This window comes from Oncorhynchus mykiss, chromosome 7 (genome assembly GCF_057628025.1).
Source record: "Oncorhynchus mykiss isolate SJ-2025 chromosome 7, ASM5762802v1, whole genome shotgun sequence".
NCBI classification, from domain to species: Eukaryota; Metazoa; Chordata; class Actinopteri; order Salmoniformes; family Salmonidae; genus Oncorhynchus; species Oncorhynchus mykiss.
This window is the reverse complement of record NC_143028.1, coordinates 46122947-46146030: the sequence shown is the minus strand read 5'-3', so window position 1 is coordinate 46146030 and position 23084 is coordinate 46122947. Positions and strand designations below refer to the sequence as shown.

Below are 23084 nucleotides of genomic sequence, written 5' to 3'. Positions count from 1 at the left end.
ACTGCACCTGTATATAGCTCATCTGTAAATAGCCCATCCAATCTACCTCATCCCCATACTGTATTTATTTATTTATCTATTTATCTTGCTCCTTTGCACCCCAGTATATCAACTTGCACATTCATCTTCTGCACATCCTACTATTCCAGTGTTTAATTGCTATATTGTAATTAATTTGCCACCATAGCGTTTTTATTGCCTTACCTCTCTTATCCTAACTCATTTGCACATGCAGTACATAGATTTTCTACTGTATTATTGATTCTATGCTTGTTTATGCCATGTGTAACTCTGTGTTGTTGTATGTGTCGAACTGCTTTGCTTTGTCTTGGCCAGGTTGCAGTTGCAAATGAGAATTTATTCTCAACTAGCCTACCTGGTTAAATAAAGGTGAAATAAATAAATGAAATTTACTAACTAACTAAATAATCACAGAAATACATAACCAACAAACAGTCACGATGGCGCCAGAGGGGAGGGCTGCCGTCTTATCGGCTCTCAACCAACCAGGCTAATTTGTTGGTTTTTTCGCGTTGTTCATAACTTGTTTTGCACTTAATGTTGCTGCTATCATCTCTTATGACCGAAAAGAGCTTCTGGACATCAGAACTGCAATTGCTCACCTCAAACTGGACAAAGAGTTCTTCTTCAATGAGTCGGACGAGAGGGATATACTACTACAGACATCCGACCAGGCCCAGATCATCGTGATTCACTGGGGAAGGAAAATTAGATTTAGTGGAAAAAGATTTGGGTGCCTTGTGAGGATCAGGCGACGAGTGGCTAATATGCCCTTGCCTTCCGTCCTGCTAGCTAATGTTCAATCGCTGGAAAATAAATGGGACGAGCTGAAAGCATGTATGTCCAACCAACGGGACATTAAAAACAGCCTCTGGTAAGACACGGGCGGGGGCCTATGCATATATGTGAACAACAGCTGGTGCATGATATCTAAGGAAGTCTCAAGGTTTCGCTTGCCTGAGATAGAGTATTTCGTAGCTGTCTACATACCACCGCAGACCGATGCTGGCACTAAAACAGTGGTCAATGAGCTGTGTACCACCATAAGCAAACAGGAAAGCGCTCATCCAGAGGCGGCGCTCCAAGTGGCCGGGGACTTTAATGCAGGGAATCTTAAATCAGTTTTACCTCATTTCTATCAGCATGTTAAATTTGCATCCAGAGGAAAAACAGTTCTAGACCAGCTTTACTCCACACACAGAGACGCATACAAAGCTCTCCCTTGCCCTCCATTTGGCAAATCTGAGTATAATTCTATCCTCCTGATTCCTGCTTACATGCAAAAATGAAAGCAGGAAGTACCAGTGACTCGGTCTATAAAAAAAGTGTTCAGATGAAACTGATGCTAAACTAAATCAAATCAAATCAAATCAAATCAAATTTTATTTGTCACATACACATGGTTAGCAGATGTTAATGCGAGTGTAGCGAAATGCTTGTGCTTCTAGTTCCGACAATGCAGTAATAACAAGTAATCTAACTAACAATTCCAAAACTACTGTCTTGTACACAGTGTAAGGGGATAAAGAATATGTACATAAGGATATATGAATGAGTGATGGTACAGAGCAGCATAGGCAAGATACAGTAGATGGTATCGGGTACAGTATGTACAATGAGATGAGTATGTAAACAAAGTGGCATAGTATAGTATAAAGTGGCTAGTGATACATGTATTACATAAGGATACCGTCGATGATATAGAGTACAGTATATACGTATGCGTATGAGATGAATAATGTAGGGTAAGTAACATTTATATAAGGTAGCATTGTTTAAAGTGGCTAGTGATATATTTACATCATTTCCCATCAATTCCCATTATTAAAGTGGCTGGAGTTGAGTCAGTGTCAGTGTGTTGGCAGCAGCCACTCAGTGTTAGTGGTGGCTGTTTAACAGTCTGATGGCCTTGAGATAGAAGCTGTTTTTCAGTCTCTCGGTCCCAGCTTTGATGCACCTGTACTGACCTCGCCTTCTGGATGATAGCGGGGTGAACAGGCAGTGGCTCGGGTGGTTGATGTCCTTGATGATCTTTATGGCCTTCCTGTGACATCGGGTGGTGTAGGTGTCCTGGAGGGCAGGTAGTTTGCCCCCGGTGATGCGTTGTGCAGACCTCACTACCCTCTGGAGAGCCTTACGGTTGAGGGCGGTGCAGTTGCCATACCAGGCGGTGATACAGCCCGCCAGGATGCTCTCGATTGTGCATCTGTAGAAGTTTGTGAGTGCTTTTGGTGACAAGCCGAATTTCTTCAGCCTCCTGAGGTTGAAGAGGCGCTGCTGCGCCTTCTTCACGATGCTGTCTGTGTGAGTGGACCAATTCAGTTTGTCTGTGATGTGTATGCCGAGGAACTTAAAACTTGCTACCCTCTCCACTACTGTTCCATCGATGTGGATAGGGGGGTGTTCCCTCTGCTGTTTCCTGAAGTCCACAATCATCTCCTTAGTTTTGTTGACGTTGAGTGTGAGGTTGTTTTCCTGACACCACACTCCGAGGGCCCTCACCTCCTCCCTGTAGGCCGTCTCATCGTTGTTGGTAATCAAGCCTACCACTGTTGTGTCGTCCGCAAACTTGATGATTGAGTTGGAGGCGTGCGTGGCCACGCAGTCGTGGGTGAACAGGGAGTACAGGAGAGGGCTCAGAACGCAACCTTGTGGGGCCCCAGTGTTGAGGATCAGCGGGGAGGAGATGTTGTTGCCTACCCTCACCACCTGGGGGCGGCCCGTCAGGAAGTCCAGTACCCAGTTGCACAGGGCGGGGTCGAGACCCAGGGTCTCGAGCTTGATGACGAGCTTGGAGGGTACTATGGTGTTGAATGCCGAGCTGTAGTCGATGAACAGCATTCTCACATAGGTATTCCTCTTGTCCAGATGGGTTAGGGCAGTGTGCAGTGTGGTTGAGATTGCATCGTCTGTGGACCTATTTGGGCGGTAAGCAAATTGGAGTGGGTCTAGGGTGTCAGGTAGGGTGGAGGTGATATGGTCCTTGACTAGTCTCTCAAAGCACTTCATGATGACGGATGTGAGTGCTACGGGGCGGTAGTCATTTAGCTCAGTTACCTTAGCTTTCTTGGGAACAGGAACAATGGTGGCCCTCTTGAAGCATGTGGGAACAGCAGACTGGTATAGGGATTGATTGAATATGTCCGTAAACACACCGGCCAGCTGGTCTGCGCATGCTCTGAGGGCGCGGCTGGGGATGCCATCTGGGCCTGCAGCCTTGCGAGGGTTAACACGTTTAAATGTCTTACTCACCTCGGCTGCAGTGAAGGAGAGACCGCATGTTTTCGTTGCAGGCCGTGTCAGTGGCACTGTATTGTCCTCAAAGCGGGCAAAAAAGTTATTTAGTCTGCCTGGGAGCAAGACATCCTGGTCCGTGACTGGGCTGGGTTTCTTCCTGTAGTCCGTGATTGACTGTAGACCCTGCCACATGCCTCTTGTGTCTGAGCCGTTGAATTGAGATTCTACTTTGTCTCTGTACTGGCGCTTAGCTTGTTTGATAGCCTTGCGGAGGGAATAGCTGCACTGTTTGTATTCGGTCATGTTACCAGACACCTTGCCCTGATTAAAAGCAGTGGTTCGCGCTTTCAGTTTCACACGAATGCTGCCATCAATCCACGGTTTCTGGTTAGGGAATGTTTTAATCGTTGCTATGGGAACGACATCTTCAACGCACGTTCTAATGAACTCGCACACCGAATCAGCGTATTCGTCAATGTTGTTATCTGACGCAATACGAAACATCTCCCAGTCCACGTGTTGGAAGCAGTCTTGGAGTGTGGAGTCAGCTTGGTCGGACCAGCGTTGGACAGACCTCAGCGTGGGAGCCTCTTGTTTTAGTTTCTGTCTGTAGGCAGGGATCAACAAAATGGAGTCGTGGTCAGCTTTTCCGAAAGGGGGGCGGGGCAGGGCCTTATATGCGTCGCGGAAGTTAGAGTAACAATGGTCCAAGGTCTTTCCTCCCCTGGTTGCGCAATCGATATGCTGATAAAATTTGGGGAGTCTTGTTTTCAGATTAGCCTTGTTAAAATCCCCAGCTACAATGAATGCAGCCTCCGGATAAATTGTTTCCAGTTTGCAGAGAGTTAAATAAAGTTCGTTCAGAGCCATCGATGTGTCTGCTTGGGGGGGGATATATACGGCTGTGATTATAATCGAAGAGAATTCTCTTGGTAGATAATGCGGTCTACATTTGATTGTGAGGAATTCTAAATCAGGTGAACAGAAGGATTTGAGTTCCTGTATGTTTCTTTCATCGCACCATGTCACGTTAGTCATAAGGCATACGCCCCCGCCCCTCTTTTTACCAGAAAGATGTTTTTTTCTGTCTGCGCGATGCGTGGAGAAACCTGTTGGCTGCACCGCTTCGGATTGCGTCTCTCCAGTAAGCCACGTTTCCGTGAAGCAAAGAACGTTACAGTCTCTGATGTCCCTCTGGAATGCTACCCTTGCTCGGATTTCATCAACCTTGTTGTCAAGAGACTGGACATTGGCAAGAAGAATGCTAGGGAGTGGTGCGCGCTGTGCCCGTCTCCGGAGTCTGACCAGAAGACCGCCTCGTTTCCCTCTCTTTCGGAGTCGTTTTTTTGGGTCGCTGCATAGGATCCACTCCGTTGTCCTGTTTGTAAGGCAGAACACAGGATCCGCGTCGCGAAAAACATATTCTTGGTCGTACTGATGGTGAGTTGATGCTGATCTTATATTCAGTAGTTCTTCTCGACTGTATGTAATGAAACCTAAGATGACCTGGGGTACTAATGTAAGAAATAACACGTAAAAAAACAAAAAACTGCATAGTTTCCTAGGAACGCGAGGCGAGGCGGCCATCTCTGTCGGCGCCGGAAGTCACCTCGGCGCCGGAAGTCACCAACTACAGGACTGCTTTGCTAGCACAGACTGGAATATGTTCCGGGATTCTTCCGATAGCATTGAGGAGTACATCAGTCACTGGCTTTGTCAATTAGTGCTTTGAGAACGTCGTCCCTACAGTGACTGTACGTACATACCCCAACCAGAAGCCATGGATTACAGGCAACATTGAGCTAAATGGTGGAGCTGCCACCCACTCCAATTTGCATACCGCACCAACAGATCCACAGATGATGCAATCTCTATTGCACTCCACACTGCCCATTCACACCTGGACAAAAGGAACACCTTTGTGAGAATGCTATTCATTGACTACAGCTCAGCATTCAACACCATAGTGACCTCAAAGCTCATCACTAAGCTAAGGACCCTGGGACTAAACACCTCCCTTTGCAACTGGATCCTGGACTTCCTGACGGGCCACCCCCCAGTTGGTAAGGATAGGTAATAACACATCCACCACACTGATCCTCAACATGGGGGACCCTGAGGGGTGCCTGCTCAGCCCTCTCCTGTACTCCCTGTTCACTCATGACTGCACGGCCAGGCACGACTCCAACACCATCATTAAATTGGCTGAAGACACAACAGTGGTAGGTCTGATCACTGACAACGATGAGACAGCATATAGGGAGGAGATCAGAGACCTGACCATGTGGTGCAAGGACAACAACCCCTCCCTCGATGTGATCAAGACAAAGGATATTATTGTGGACTATAGAAAAAGGAGGACTGAGCACGCCCCCATTGTCATCGACGGGGCTGTAGTGGAGCAAGTTGAGAGCTTCCAAGTTCCTTGGTGTCCACATCCCCAACAAACTAACATGGTCCAAGCACACCAAGACAGTCATGAAGAGGGCACAACAAAACCTATTCCCCCTCAGGAGACTGAAAAGAGTTGTCATGGGTCCTCAGGTCCTCAAAAGGTTTTACAGCTGCACCATCGAGAGCATCCTGACGGATTGCATCACTGCCTGGTATGGCAACTGCTCGGCCTCCGACCACAAGGCCTACAGAGGGTAGTGCGTACGGCCCAGTACATCACCGGAGCCAAGCTCCCTGCCATCCAGGACCTCTATACCAGGCCGTGTCAGAGGAAGGCCCAAAAAATTGTCAAAAGACTCCAGCGACCCTAGTGATAGACTGTTCTCCCTGCTACCACACGGCAAGTGGTACCGGAGCGCCAAGTCTATGTCCAAGAGGCTCCTAAGTAACTTCTACCCCCAAGCCATAAGACTCCTGAGCAGCTAATCGAATGGCTACCCAGACTATTTGCATTGCCCACCCCCCCCCCCCCCCATGGCGTACCCATGGTTATCGTATAGAATAGATGTTTTGGCGGTTGTCGGTATTCTTGTTCTAGGTTTCGTACATTTCCCATTGCAGACTAGTTGTCACACCTGCTTCCGCTCTTCCCCCCTGGCACTCGAGGGCACCAGGCTCTCCAGCATTGCACACTCCTGACATCATTATGCACACCTGCCTTCCCCCATCACACGCATCAGTGATTATTGGACTCACCTGGACTCAATCACCTCTGTCATTACCTTCCCTATATCTGTCTGGTTCCCTGCTCTGTTCCCTGCTTCTGCATTAATGTTCAAATGTCCACTAATGTCCAAATGTATACACAGTACCTGTGTGCTGACGCTGTTTCTGTCCTGTTACCAGTCTGTTCCTTTTACTAAATGTTTGACTCCCAGTACCTGCTTCTCATCCCCGAAGTCAGTTTTTACACTGGTAGTTCGACGGCCTAGGATTTCTTACTTCTGTAGTGAATCGATAGTCTCAGAGTTGAACAATTTCCAGCTTTTGTAGCCAATGCTTCACGCTGTATGGTCTAGTACTTTGGTGGAGTTGTAGTTCTTATCCATTTCAACATGTAGCGTCAGCTCCATATTTTCTGGTCTAATGGCCTATAGAATTATAGCCATTCCAACGTGGGGAATCCATCCCAGCATTCTCCGATTTAATGTAAATATTGTAGGAAGTTGGTTTTATACTCTGTGGAAGAAAGGGCAGTTCTATGATGCCTAATGTGATGTCTGGGCTCACAGAGGTGTGGCCACTGACTAGTTAAACGTTATATGAAAATCCATACTCTCATTTAGAAGGTTAACCTCACATTACATCTTTTCACAAATAGTTTCATGTTTAATCACATATGTTTCACAACATTTAGATGTAAAACTGACAGCTGGGAAATGTACACATTAAGAGATAGTTATGTGTGTTTTCTGTCCTTCATGAGATCACCAAATGAAACACACTCGACATGACTGTCCCTTAAGTGTCCAGGGACCATTCCCACATTCTCAAAAATGTAAACATTGTTGAACTATTCAAACTTTTGATCTCCAAAGGTCTCTCTGTGTTCCACAGTTTACATTCCATTCTCGAACACTACAGAGCACAGGGGCAGAGTATTTTATGACCGACCATAAAACAGCTGACTTCCCGCTCTCCCCCTCTACGAGAAAGAGCATGCCGTAGATCCTTCAGATCGTCACGGTAGAGTTATGACACATTCTATGCTGCAGCGCTAAGATTTCCCTTTAATGGAACTAAGGGGCCTAGCCAGAACCATGAAAAATATCCCCAGACCATTATTCCTCCTCCACCAAACTTAACAGGCACTATGCATTGGGGCAGGTAGCGTTCTCCTGATATACGCCAAACCCAGATTCGTCCATCTAACTGCCAGATGGGGAAACGTGATTCATCACTGGCGTCCAATGACAGTTGACAGGGGCAGCTCTAGCAGGGCAGAAATTTGACAAACTGACTTATTGGAAAGGTGGCATCCTATGACAGTGCCACGTTGAAGGTCACTGAGCTCTTCAGTAAGGCCAATCTACTGCCAATGGTTGTCTATTGAGATTGCATGACTGTGTGCTCGATGTTGTGGCTGAAATAGCCAAATCCACTAATTTGAAGGGGTGTCTGCATACTTTTGTATATATAGTGTACTTACCACACCATCGCGGTGTTGTTGCCATTCATACCTTTCCCATTGAGAAAAAAGTATGAAGGTGACATCTAGACGGTTATCAATATTTGTTATTTCTTGTATGGGTTGTCCCCCTGCTTTAAATAAAATAATGGGAATAAAAAATTGCCATGTTAGCTACCAACGGCAACACAGCTGCCTAGTGGGAAGCACCATAGTTGGCAGGCACCTCAATACAACACTGGTGACATGGTCGCTGTGTTAATTACTGTTGGCAACACCCTGATAACATAAATAGAAGGAACACCTCAAGTCGACAAGCATCTCCATACAACAATGCACTAGTCATTCGCACTGGCTTATCGACTCATCGTGAATCCTTATCAGTCAGGCAAAACTGTATTGATTATCAACAAAATGTCACACCCTGATCTGTTTCACCTGTCTTTGTGCTTGTCTCCACCCCCCTCCAGGTATCACCAATCTTCCCCATTATCGCCAGTGTACTTATACCTGTGTTCTCTGTTTGTTGCCAGTTTGTTTGTTTCATCAAGCCTACCAGCGGTTTTCCCGTGCTCCTGTCTTTCTCTAGTTCCTGTTTCTAGCTTTCCCGGTTTTGACCATTCTGCCTGCCCTAACCCTGAGCCTGCCTGCCGTTCTGTACCTTGTCACACCACCCTGGATTACTGACCTCTGCCTGCCCTGACCCTGATCCTGCCCGCCGTTCTGTACCTTTCAGACTCTGCTCTGGATTTCTGACCTCTGCCTGCCCTGACCCTGATCCTGCCTGCCGTTCTGTACCTTTCAGACTCTGCTCTGGACTACTGACCTCTGCCTGCCCTTGACCTGTTGTTTGCCTCCCCCCCATTTCTGAAATAAACTTGTGTTACTTCAAAACTGTCTGCATCTGGGTCTTCTCCTGAGCCTTGATACAAAAAGGCTACTACATGATACCATTTCTTTCCCTAATGAGGTTGCTACAACCTAGCTTATGAATGACAGTTTACAATGTAGGTGCACGCAGGTCGAGAGACAAATTTGAGGTGACACATGGCCTGCACCTGATATAGGGTACAACATTTTGGACAAATTCATGAGATTGGACAAATTCATGTATGTCTATCCCCGTTTTGTTCCATTTTTCAACAGAATCAGAGGAATGAATACACTCCTGACCTTGAGTAAGCAGAGTTCACTTTCATAGCATCCACGTTGTATTCCTTCTCACATCTATGTGCTCACCTCCTCTCACCTTGTCCCTTTGCTAGTGGACTTCAATGCACAATACATCAGCTATATGTGACCAGGTGAAAAAACCTTTCCAAGCCAAACCGCTACACACATCCCACATCGTTGTCACCATATTAGCTAAAGTAACGTCATAGTCAGCATAGCTAATGGAACTAAAGCGTTAGTAAACCAACTACAATCATGCAGTGACATTACAGTGTACAGTCAGTAAGCAGTTACACCGGCAGGCCCTGGTGGCAATAAATTAATACAACTAAAAGCTTACCTTGACTTGGAAGAGTTCCAGTGTTGTGTTGGAAAGTCATAGCCAGCTACCTAACATAACATCCCTGTGAGCAGGGTGTGTCATTAGGCTAGCGGCATTTGATAAGTAATAAGTAATTGAAACTGAAAGAGAAAGAAAATGACAATCTCTCTCTCTATTTCTCTCTTGCGTCTCCTTCATTTTGGAAGAAATTAATTTGTTCAAAACTGTTCAACTACTGTCTTTCTCTCTCTTTGAGTCAACTACTCACCACATTGTATGCACTGCAGTGCTAGCTAGCTGTAGCTAATGCTTTTAGTACTAGATTAACTATCTGGTCCTTTGATTGGGTGGACAACATTTCAGTTCATGCTGCAAGAGGTTGAAGGACGTCCTCTGGAAGTTGTCATAATTACTGTGTAAGTCTATGGAAGGGGGTGAGAACCATGAGCTTCCTAGGTTTTGTAATGAAGTCAAATTACACAGAGGATTACCGGCTACACAATGGTGCTACCCTTGTGGAGGCTACTGTAGACCTTCATTGCAAAATAGTGTTTTAATAAAATTTTGGTCACGTGATTATATTCAGTATAGTTATCTAAAAATGATCCACAAAAATATGATTTTTTTTAATGAAATTCACTGAGGAGGATGGTTCTCCCTTTTCTCCTCTGAGGAGCCTCCACTGACCTCAATGTAATGAGCCGGGTGTGGGAGAACAACTACAGCGCTGAGCAATTTCTTTTTTTTTTTTCTTCTTCTTTTTTTTCTTTTTTTTTTGAATTTTACCCCTTTTTCTCCCCAATTTCGTGGTATCCAATTGTTGTAGTAGCTACTATCTTGTCTCATTGCTACAACTCCCGTACGGGCTCGGGAGAGACGAAGGCTGAATGTCATGCGTCCTCCGATACACAACCCAACCAGCCGTACTGCTTCTTAACACAGCGTGCATCCAACCCGGAAGCCAGCCGCACCAATGTGTCGGAGGCTACACCGTGCACCTGGCAACCTGCGCCCGGCCCGCCACAGGAATCGCTGGTGCGCGATGAGACAAGGAGATCCCTACCGACCAATCCCTCACTAACCCGGACGAGCTAGGCCAATTGTGCGTCGCCCCACGGACCTCCCGGTCGCGGCCGGTTACGACAGAGCCTGCGCTGAGCAATTTCGACAACGCAAAAACAGCTAGTACACTTTTTCCGGCTATGAACCCAGCGTGACCCAATAGGAATTCATCCGTTGGTTGTTGTATTGCCTCACCTGAACAGGGGAACACAACTAAACATATTTGACAAGAAAAGACACTTTGGCTCAGTGTCAAAAACTCAGTGTTGTCAAACTTCACATAATGTAGTCTATCATACATGTCTGTTCCCTTACTTCTCACCCGAAACATCTAAGCCCACTGACTTAAATACCTTCTGTCTGTAAGCCTGCAAAAGTCGAATATATTACCCCTAAAGCAAAGTGGTGTCAGGTAAGTAGCCTGGTAGTCTATATTATCCCCACTTTTCTCTTAAAATGTCATATTGGCGCAAAACGACTCAATATATGAATGTGTGCCTGACAAACGGCAACAGGTAAGTAAACAAGAAAGGAAAACATTATTATAAACACTATTATGACAACTATTCCAAAAAATGTACTCCCCCACCTCAACTGACATTGGATTAAGTGCTCCCTGAGCATGCACACGTCTAGGCAACTCTGGGGATATGGCTGAAGCATGAAAATGCCAATTGCTCAGATGTTGCATACATCAACCAATGGTTGCATGCCAGGTCATCGGCTGTGTCATCGACTGACAGATTGCTAGAACATGATGTGATTAATGGCCACATGTACTCTTAAATCTCCATATGCAGCTTAGTCTTGTGTAGCCATACCTTCAAAAACGTTGTTGTCACGCCTCCTTTTTCCCATAATATGGAAGCCTAGGGAAAATCTCAATTGCGTACTCCTCACATCCTCTCTCTTCGCCTCCTTTTCAAAACACATTGGAGAAGGTCAGAGGGGAGGGACCTCTGGCTTTCTCATGCAATAGGTTTTGAGAAGGACATAAGGAGAGATGAGAGAGGACGCGAGGAGTATGCAATTGAGATCTTCCCTAAGTTATCGACGAGGCTAGGGGAGATTCTCAATTGGTTTGCTCAACTCCCCTGTCCTCCATCCTCTCTTCACCTCCTTTTAAAAGGTCAATGCTAACCGAGGGTAGGAGGGGAAGAGAGGAAATCTGGAAACAAATGTGCTTGTATGAAATGACATTCTCCTTCACTCGCACGTCGTCATTTATAGGGGTGGAATCGTACATTAAATGTGTTAAGTAGTAAAAAGATATGTAACTAGTTGTGCTAAACATTTTATATACAATGATAAGGAGCATATCATTTCTAAATGCTGCATGTGCATGCTTTTCTAAACAACAGCTGATATAAAAGGGGTGTGTTAGGATACTCTTGTGCTTCAGACTATCGAGGAGGCAAGGACACTCCTCCTGTTCGCCTAGTAACTAATTGACACTACCTGACCACTTATCGGTTTCCGGGTCACGGAGAAGAGAGGACGGAGGAGTTGAGGAGAGGACGTTTTTTTGCCCAAATTAAAATCTCCCTCTGTACATCCAGAGGACAATTATAAGCCTCACAATTATAAACTCACATTCTAAATTCTGGGTTGAAATCTCAAAAATGAACCTTCAAATAATCAAAGTGGTGTCACAGGAGCCTGGTTCCGCTCTAGGTTTCTTCATAGGTCCCTGCCTTCTAGGAAGGTTTTCCTAGCCACTGTGCTTCTGCATCTGCATTGCTTGCTCTTTTTGATTGAAGAGAGGATAAAATAGATTGAACGGTGAAATTAGAAAGTGAAATTGAACACGTTTCCCATTTCTGGAATGGTGATCCTTTTACTTAGTGGTAAGACAAATAACAGATCGAACAGTGGCTGAAACATCTCCAGAATTCAGTTGTACATGATTTAAAGGATTGAGCAAAAACTTCGTATCCCCAGGCAAGACCACTAACAAAAAAACAAGGAACCCCATCATTGCTCAGACAGTCTATTTGAATTGATAAACTCTTATTCTGCTATACCTCTTTCTCTCCCTCCATATTATGTATTTCCACATCATCTTTCCTGTCTATTTCTCCCCATCCTATTCACCCTCCTCAAAATGTTTAATTTTCCCCCTCCCCCCAAATCAGATATTACAAATTATCTTTTGTTGTTGTGCCCAATGCGATAAAGTTAAATTGTTGCTCGTATTGAAATTGATTAAGAGTGAAAGAGACTGAGGAGATGCCAAATGGTTAATGTGATTGGGAATGACGGCCTTTGTCTACAATCGGATTAACAGCAGAAATACAGAGTGGAGATAAATGACTGTCATACACTGGGACACTATGGGTTGGAGCTTCGCTCCTTTGTTGCTCTGCCATTGACCTTGACGTACACAAAGTCCCATGCTGAGACTTGACCAGAAACAACACTAACAGGATAGTCAGTGTTGAAGGGTATCACAATAAGCATGGGGAATGATACACTTAATAAAGGCCTCTACGATGCAGCGGCACATGTATTTACTTATAATTATCAAAAGTTCATGAATGACTTGACTTATCCTCATTGCATTCTTTTATGTCATTGAGTACGTCACCATCCTAATTCATTTATAGACACAGCTAAATGTATTGCCAATTTAGATAACATATGTCCTTTCCCTCTGCACTACAGGCTGTCTAAGAGTTTAGTCAGATACTGTACACAGTGTGCTTGACTTCTTTATTAATCATACCCATCTTTAAGTGGACCTGGGCTGACTGGATGGACTGTGAACTCCTCTCTGATATTCTCCTCCGCTTTTCTTTACCTGCCAGTGGCAAAGACCAGGACGGACGTGAGGCTCCATGTAAATGGAAGAGAAATACAAGAAGAGGTGGAGAGTTGATATTCTGCTGAGGGTCTGGGCACCTTCCACCGCACTATGGTAGTGACCTTACGACCTCACCTTGAAAATCATTCTGCAGCCTCACACACACACAGCCTGACCTCAGAGAGCACACACACACACACACACACACACCACCACACATACACACTCACACACCCACACAGTGACAGAATTAGAACTGAGGAGCCATTGGTTCTGTTAGCTTCACCACTCTCTCTATTCCTCCTGCTCTCCTTTCGGGACTCAAGGAACAGGCAGAGATGACTGGATAAACTCAGTGTGTATTTATTGCTTTATTTTTAGGTCACTTGACTTTCAAAGTGGGAGAACACTGACCTGAATACAGGGTTGCTTTGGAAGAACATTTGATTTTGTTATGACTTTAAGAAGTGAGAGTGTTGGTATTTCATATCTCAGTTCCAGAACTAGATTGTGTAACACTCATATGATGGTAAATTAATGTCAATGAGGATAGGAATATAACATTTACATTGGAGTATGGCTAAGTCATTTTCAAAACCTAATTATAACTTAAATAGATATAGGCCTGTGCATTCTCAATGTGAGACAAGTGCTTCAAGTGGGATCTGTGTGTGTCAGTGGCGTTCGATGCCGTTTAAGATGAGGGAGGATTATTATTTTTTAAATCTGAGCATGGCCTTATTTCTATGACAGCGTATTGGATGACTGTCATTCCTATTCCATTCACCCAGCTCATTGTAACAGTGATTTAGGCTACTAAATGATAGTCAAATTTTCCTTTAACAACCTAGCCTATGAATTAAATTTTACAACGTATGTGCACAGGTCGAGAGAATGTTAATTAATCAAAGTGACGGACAGTGACGCACTCATTCAATACCACCATGCACACTCTTGCCTGCATCTAGGTTGTAATCATTAGACCAACACTTGCAAATGAGAGTCTCTATTGGACAAATTCAGGTATGTTTATCCCCATTTCGTTCTGTTTGCTTCTTTTTTTTCAACAGAATTGGCATAATGACTACACCCCTGATCACACACTAACACAGTTCACTTTCATAGCAGCCACATAAAAAGTGCATGATCACTTTGCTCGTTGTATATATAATTCCTTCTCGCAACTACCTTATGCGCTCTCCTCTCACTTTTTACCTTCAGTGCACAAGACATCAGTTGTCTGTGACCAGGCGAAAAACCTTTCTAAGCCAAATCTTCATATCATGACCGATAACCGCTACACACAGCCTACATCTTTGTCACGTTGTAGTTAAAATAGCTTCTAGAACTAACGTGTTAGTAAACTTGCTACAATCATGCGATACAGTGTACAGTCAGCGACCAGTTTAGCAGTTGCACGGGCGGGCCCTGGTGGCAATAAATTAATAAAAACAAATGCTTACTTGACTTGGAAGAGTTCCAGTGTTGGATAGCTATAGCCAGCTAGCTAAAATAGCATCCCTCTCTATATGAGCTGAGTGTTTTAGTAGGCTAAACTAGCTAGCTGCATTCGCTAGCTATTGGAAGTTTTTTTTTAAATACAACCAAATATCTCTCTCTCTTTTACTTAATTTTGGAAGAAATGTATTTGTTAAAAACTGTTAAACTATTGTCTTTCTCTCTCTTTGAGTCAACTACTCACCACATTGTATGCACTGCAGTGCTAGCTAGCTGTAGCTTATGCTTTCAGTACTAGATTTATTCACTGATCCTCTTGATTGGGTGTCAGTTTATGCTGCAAGAGCTATGATAGGTTGGAGGACATCCTCCGGAAGTTGTAATAATTTCTGTTTAAGTCTATGGAAGTGGGTGAGAACCATGAGTCTCCTAGGTTTTTTATTGAAGTCAATGTGCCCAGAGGAGGACAGAAGGTAGCTGTCCTCTGGCTACACCATGGTGCTACCATACAGAGTGCTGCTGAGGCTATTGTAGACCTTCATTGGAAAACAGTGTGTTTTAATCAATTATTTAATGACGTGAATATATTTTTAATGTTTCAGTATTTTTATTTTTATGTAATTCACTGAGCAGGATGGTCTTCCCGTTCCTCCTCTGAGTAGCCTCCACTGGTGTGCGTAATGATGCACACAACACACTAAACAACACAATACATGGTGGTCATGCTGGGATAAATACAGGGATAGAGAAATGAACAAAGGTCTATAGCTGTTTAATTATACATGAATCAAATAAAATAAAAATCAATTAGGTATTGCTGTGGCATGAATAAATGGTGCATAATTGATGTCAGTCCGCTTGAATTATGCATCACTGTCCACAAATCTCCACATGAAGTTTGGAACCAGGGAAAGCTGAGGACAAGTATGATATATTCATATATTCATCCCCACTGGCTGTACTGTATGTTAATATGTGTGACTGTGTAGACACACTGTACATAGAGGGATGTATGGATGGCCAAGAAGATCAAAATATGCTTACGGAGAAGGGATTGAAAATATAGAAGACTTCAGTAGCATGTATCATTACTGAGTTGTCTTGTAATTAAGGTGGGTGAAGTGTGTGAACTGTATAATTCATCTAGAATGATTCAAACCAAGCACATGCACATCTGGGAGAGCACCTGGCACATACTGCCATGGACCTTTTTTCCCACGTCGGCTTTGGGTTAGGGTTCAAATAAACAGGTTTGCAGCTCCAAGTATGTGTACTGTTTAGTTTAGCAGGGGTTCACAGGAGTAGGTGTCCCATATGTGCTGGAGAGGAAAATTTCTCTCTTTATTTACCGATCTATTTTTGCTGAGGAGACAGACAGTCCCCATTACAAAGAAGAACCACGTGACATCCCTGAACAGCACCACTGAGAACCAGATAATTAAAATGTATTTAATCAAATTCTGCTAATTAAAAAATCCAGCTGGTCACTTCTGGACTCCCACTGTCTGAGAAGACTAACAGTAGGTCAAAGGGTGGAACAGGAAGACTGTCTAAAGAGTCCATACATTCAGATGCTACGTATAGTAGTCGATAGAAAGAGTTTACATTAAGCTGTTATAGCACTGTTATAGCTGCTGTTATAGCTGTTCATGAGTTACATAACAAGCCCAGTGGTGCATCTTTGACTTATCTTATCAAACAGTAATTCTAGAGTTGGAGAAGGATTCAACATACTTGATTGATCTTTATTGCAAATCTAATGTTTGCACTAAATATTAATTTATTAACTTCTTATGGCTTGAATCCCGCTAACAGGATCGATATGACAACAGCCAGTAAAAGTGCAGAGCGCCAAATTAAAAACAACAGAAATCTAATAATTAAAATTCCTCAAACATGGAAGTATTTTATACCTTTTTAAAGATAAACTTGTTGTTAATCCCACCACCGTGTCCGATTTCAAAAAGGCTTTACGACGAAAGCACACCAAACGATAATGTTAGGTCTGCACCAAGTCACAGAAAAACACAGCCATTTTTCCAGCCAAAGAGAGGAGTCACAAAAAGCAGAAATAGTGATCAAATGTATCACTAACCTTTGATGATCTTCATCAGATGACACTCATAGGACTTCATGTTACACAATACATGTATGTTTTGTTCGATAAAGTTCAAATTTATATACAAACATCAGAGTTTACATTGGCGCTTTATGTTTAGTAGTTCCAAAACATCCAGTGATTTTGCAGAGAGCCACATCAATTTACAGAAATACTCATAATAAACATTAATAAAATATATAACTATTATGCATGGAATTATAGATACACTCCTCCTTAACCTCTTAGAGCTCTAGGGGCGCTATTTCATTTTTGGATAAAAAACGTTCCCGTTTTAAGCGCGATATTTTGTCACGAAAAGATGCTCGACTATGCATATTCTTGACAGTTTTGGAAAGAAAACACTCTGAAGTTTCAGAATCTGCAAAGATTTTGTTTGTAAGTGCCCAAGAACTCATTCTACAGGCGAAACCAAGATGATGCATCACCCAGGAATTAGCAGAATTTCTGAAGCTCTGTTTTCCATTCTCTCCTTATATGGCTGTGATTGCGCAAGGAATGAGCCTACACTTTCTGTCGTTCGCCCAAGGTCTTAGCAGCATTGTGACGTATTTGTAGGCATATCATTGGAAGATTGGCCATAAGAGACTACATTTTCCAGAGGTCCGCCCGGTGTCCTTTGTCTAAATTTGTGCGTAATCTTCAGGTGCGGTCATTTTCTCCTGGGATTCAGGAGAGAAAGCATGTGTCCAAGAACGATGTATCAATGAAGAGATATGTGAAAAACACCTTGAGGATTGATTCTAAACAACGTTTGCCATGTTTTCAGTCGATATTATGGAGTTAATTTGGAAAAAAGTTTGCGTTTTGAGGACTGAATTTATGGATTTTTTTTGGTAGCCAAATGTGATGTATAAAACGGAGCTATTTCTAATACACAAGGAATCTTTTTGGAAAAACTGAGCATCTGCTATCTAACTGAGAGTATCCTCATTGAAAACATCAGAAGTTCTTCAAAGGTAAATGATTTTATTTGAAGGCTTTTATGTTTTTGTTAATGTTGCGTGCTGGATGCTAACGCTAATGCTAACGCTAAATGCTAACGCGAAATGCTAACTCTAGCTAGCTACTTTTACACAAATGATTGTTTTCCTATGGTTGAGAAGCATATTTTGAAAATCTGAGATGACAGTGTTGTTTACAAAAGGCTAAGCTTGAGAGATGGCATATTTATTTCATTTCATTTGCGATTTTCATAAATAGTTAACGTTGTGTTATGCTAATGAGCTTGCTGATAGATTTACACAATCCTGGATACAGGGGTTTTTTCATAGCTAAACGTGACGCAGAAAACGGAGCGATTTGTCCTAAACAAATAATCTTTCAGGAAAAACTGAACATTTGCTATCTGAGAGTCTCCTCATTGAAAACATCTGAAGTTCTTCAAAGGTAAATGATTTTTTTGAATGCTTTTCTGTTTTTTTGTGTAAATGTTGCCAGCTGAATGCTAATGCTAAATGCTACGTTAGCCATCAATACTGTTACACAAATGCTTGTTTTGCAATGGTTGAGAAGCATATTTTGAAAATCTGAGATGACAGTGTTGTTAACAAAAGGCTAAGCTTGAGAGCTAGCATATTTATTTCATTTCATTTGCGATTTTCATGAATAGTTAACGTTGCGTTATGGTAATGAGCTTGAGTCTGTATTCACGAACCCGGATCCGGGATGGGGAGATCAGAAAGGTTAATGCATTTGCTGTGTCAGATTTCAAAAAAGCTTTACCAAAAAAGCACACCATGCAATAATCTGAGTACAGCGCTCAGACAACAAATCAAGCCATACAGATATCCGCCATGTTCCCCTCCAAGATCGCATAGCAGTTCAGACGTCTTTTGTCCTCGTCTTGTCGTGTCCTGTATATATATATATTTACAACTTTTTTCACATACATTTTATTTTTATTTTCCATCAACTCATCTTCTAAACACTCTCCTGCAACCAGCCTCACCAATTTATATTTATAAAAAAGTATTATTTACCTCAGATCTGCAATCCTTCAGGAAGCTAGCCAGAAACTCCAGGAGGCTGGCCAGAAACTAGCCAGAAGCTAGCCAGGAGCTAGCCCAGAAGCTAATCCAGAAGCTAATCAGAAGCTAACCACGGTTTGTGGTCATCGGCTGTCCTTTAGCTCGAAAATCTATCGAAAATCTATCGCCAGTTTTGTACGGCGCAGCGCGGCTCGGAACGGAACATACCGGACCAATTTTTCTCTCCATGTCCCTGGATTTCAACTGCTCTCTGGACATTCATACCCGGATCTCACAGCTAGCTAGCTGCTATCCGTGTGACAGTCGGCTTTCGTCGATTCCGGAGCAAACATCGATTGTTCCGGTGCTAGCCAGCTCCGTCAATCACTCCTGAGTTCCATCATTCACTCCTGGGCTGCAGTCACCTATCCGGACCCGTTTCACTGCCTACGCGGAGCCCCACCGGGCCTTCACAACCGGACTGCCGACGTTATCTACCTGAAGGAGATCCGGCTGGCTCCTCTGTCGCGACGTTACCTGAACGCCCATCTGCGGCCCGCTAACCGTTAGCTGTCTTTCCGGCTGCTATCTGAATAGACAATCGGACAATTTATTTATTTTTATTATTATGTTTTCTTCTCGGGCCTCTATAACTATATCTATTGTTCTTATTTTTGTTGTTGTTGTGTGATTTGGATTAATCCCCTCTACCACACGGAACCCCACCGAACGCAAGACGTGGCTAACAACAGACTCCATCCTATGCTAGCTTGCTACCGGTTGGCTTGGCTAGCTGTCTAAATCGCCGTGACCCTAAACCAACCTCTCCACTCACTGGACCCTTTTGATCACTCGACTAAGCATGCCTCTCCTTAATGTCAATATGTCTTGTCCATTGCTGTTCTGGTTAGTGTTTATTGGCTTATTTCACTGTAGAGCCTCTAGTCCTGCTCACTATACCTTATCCAACCTATTAGTTCCACCACCCACACATGCAATGACATCTCCTGGTTTCAATGATGTTTCTAGAGACAATATCTCTCTCTTCATCACTCAATACCTAGGTTTACCTCCACTGTATTCACATCCTACCTTACCTTTGTCTGTACATTATACCTTGATGCTATTTTATCGCCCCCAGAAACCTCCTTTTACTCTCTGTTCCAGACGTTCTAGACGACCAATTCTTATTGCTTTTAGTCGCACCCTTATTCTACTCCTCCTATGTTCCTCTGGCGATGTAGAGGTGAATCCAGGCCCTGCAGTGCCTAGCTCCACTCCTATTCCCCAGGCGCTCTCTTTTGACGACTTCTGTAACCGTAATAGCCTTGGTTTCATGCATGTTAACATTAGAAGCCTCCTCCCTAAGTTTGTTCTATTCACTGCTTTAGCACACTCTGCCAACCCGGATGTTCTAGCTGTGTCTGAATCCTGGCTTAGGAAGACCACCAAAAATTCAGACATTTTAATTCCAAACTACAACATTTTCAGACAAGATAGAACTGCCAAAGGGGGCGGTGTTGCAATCTACTGCAAAGATAGCCTGCAGAGTTCTGTCCTACTATCCAGGTCTGTACCCAAACAATTTGAACTTCTACTTTTAAAAATCCACCTCTCTAAAAACAAGTCTCTCACCGTTGCCGCCTGCTATAGACCACCCTCTGCCCCCAGCTGTGCTCTGGACACCATATGTGAACTGATTGCCCCCCATCTATCTTCAGAGCTCGTGCTGCTAGGCGACCTAAACTGGAACATGTTTAACACCCCAGCCATCCTACAATCTAAACTTGATGCCCTCAATCTCACACAAATTATCAATGAACCTACCAGGTACCTCCCCAAAGCCTTAAACACGGGCACCCTCATAGATATCATCCTAACCAACTTCCCCTCTAAATACACCTCTGCTGTCTTCAACCAAGATCTCAGCGATCACTGCCTCATTGCCTGCATCCGTAATGGGTCAGCGGTCAAACGACCTCCTCTCATCACTGTAAAACGCTCCCTGAAACACTTCATCGAGCAGGCCTTTCTAATCGACCTGGCCGGGGTATCCTGGAAGGATATTGACCTCATCCCGTCAGTAGAGGATGCCTGGATATTTTTTAAAAATGCCTTCCTAACCATCTTAAATAAACATGCCCCATTCAAGAAATTTAGAACCAGGAACAGATATAGCCCTTGGTTCTCCCCAGACCTGACTGCCCTTAATCAACACAAAAACGTCCTATGGCGTTCTGCATTAGCATCGAACAGCCCCCGTGATATGCAGCTGTTCAGGGAAGCTAGAAACCATTATACACAGGCAGTTAGAAAAGCCAAGGCTAGCTTTTTCAAGCAGAAATTTGCTTCTTGCAACACTAACTCAAAAAAGTTCTGGGACACTGTAAAGTCCATGGAGAATAAGAACACCTCCTCCCAGCTGCCCACTGCACTGAAGATAGGAAACACTGTCACCACTGATAAATCCACCATAATTGAAAATTTCAATAAGCATTTTTCTACTGCTGGCCATGCTTTCCACCTGGCTACTCCTACCCCTGTCAACAGCACTGCACCCCCAACAGCAACTCGCCCAAGCCTTCCCCATTTCTCCTTCTCCCAAATCCATTCAGCTGATGTTCTGAAAGAGCTGCAAAATCTGGACCCCTACAAATCAGCCGGGCTAGACAATCTGGACCCTTTCTTTCTAAAATTATCTGCCGAAATTGTTGCCACCCCTATTACTAGCCTGTTCAACCTCTCTTTCGTGTCGTCTGAGATTCCCAAAGATTGGAAAGCAGCTGCGGTCATCCCCCTCTTCAAAGGGGGGGACACTCTTGACCCAAACTGCTACAGACCTATATCTATCCTACCATGCCTTTCTAAGGTCTTCGAAAGCCAAGTCAACAAACAGATTACCGACCATTTTGAATCTCACCATACCTTCTCTGCTATGCAATCTGGTTTCAGAGCTGGTCATGGGTGCACCTCAGCCACGCTCAAGGTCCTAAACGATATCTTAACCGCCATCGATAAGAAACATTACTGTGCAGCCGTATTCATTGATCTGGCCAAGGCTTTCGACTCTGTCAATCACCACATCCTCATCGGCAGACTCAACAGCCTTGGTTTCTCAAATGATTGCCTCGCCTGGTTCACCAACTACTTCTCTGATAGAGTTCAGTGTGTCAAATCTGAGGGTCTGTTGTCCGGACCTCTGGCAGTCTCTATGGGGGTGCCACAGGGTTCAATTCTTGGACCGACTCTCTTCTCTGTATACATCAATGAGGTCGCTCTTGCTGCTGGTGAGTCTCTGATCCACCTCTACGCAGACGACACCATTCTGTATACTTCCGGCCCTTCTTTGGACACTGTGTTAACAACCCTCCAGGCAAGCTTCAATGCCATACAACTCTCCTTCCGTGGCCTCCAATTGCTCTTAAATACAAGTAAAACTAAATGCATGCTCTTCAACCGATCACTACCTGCACCTACCCGCCTGTCCAACATCACTACTCTGGACGGCTCTGACTTAGAATACGTGGACAACTACAAATACTTAGGTGTCTGGTTAGACTGTAAACTCTCCTTCCAGACCCATATCAAACATCTCCAATCCAAAGTTAAATCTAGAATTGGCTTCCTATTTCGCAACAAAGCATCCTTCACTCATGCTGCCAAACATACCCTTGTAAAACTGACCATCCTACCAATCCTCGACTTTGGCGATGTAATTTACAAAATAGCCTCCAATACCCTACTCAACAAACTGGATGCAGTCTATCACAGTGCAATCCGTTTTGTCACCAAAGCCCCATATACTACCCACCATTGCGACCTGTACGCTCTCGTTGGCTGGCCCTCGCTTCATACTCGTCGCCAAACCCACTGGCTCCATGTCATCTACAAGACCCTGCTAGGTAAAGTCCCCCCTTATCTCAGCTCGCTGGTCACCATAGCATCTCCCACCTGTAGCACACGCTCCAGCAGGTATATCTCTCTAGTCACCCCCAAAACCAATTCTTTCTTTGGCCGTCTCTCTTTCCAGTTCTCTGCTGCCAATGACTGGAACGAACTACAAAAATCTCTGAAACTGGAAACACTTATCTCCCTCACTAGCTTTAAGCACCAACTGTCAGAGCAGCTCACAGATTACTGCACCTGTACATAGCCCACCTATAATTTAGCCCTATCAACTACCTCTTTCCCAACTGTATTTAATTTATTTATTTATTTTGCTCCTTTGCACCCCATTATTTTTATTTCTACTTTGCACATTCTTTCATTGCAAAACTACCATTCCAGTGTTTTACTTGCTATATTGTATTTACCTTACCACCAAGGCCTTTTTTTGC

At 43.9% G+C, this 23084-nt stretch overlaps 1 protein-coding gene across 3 annotated transcripts in view; it reads left to right on the top strand.

Moving 5' to 3' along the window:
* Window positions 1–23084, top strand: part of ptprga (protein tyrosine phosphatase receptor type Ga) — a 327026-nt gene that overhangs the window by 16889 nt on the left and 287053 nt on the right. The window contains exons 1-2 of one of the 3 annotated variants that reach the window (XM_090241144.1): window positions 17597–17736; window positions 18105–18166. The exons of 1 other annotated variant lie outside the window; for it this stretch is intronic. The gene's annotated coding sequence lies outside the window, so the exon portion shown is untranslated. Of the gene's footprint in view, window positions 1–17596; window positions 17737–18104; window positions 18167–23084 lie in introns of those variants that run through there. One more of the 3 variants, XM_090241145.1, reaches the window with a different exon arrangement.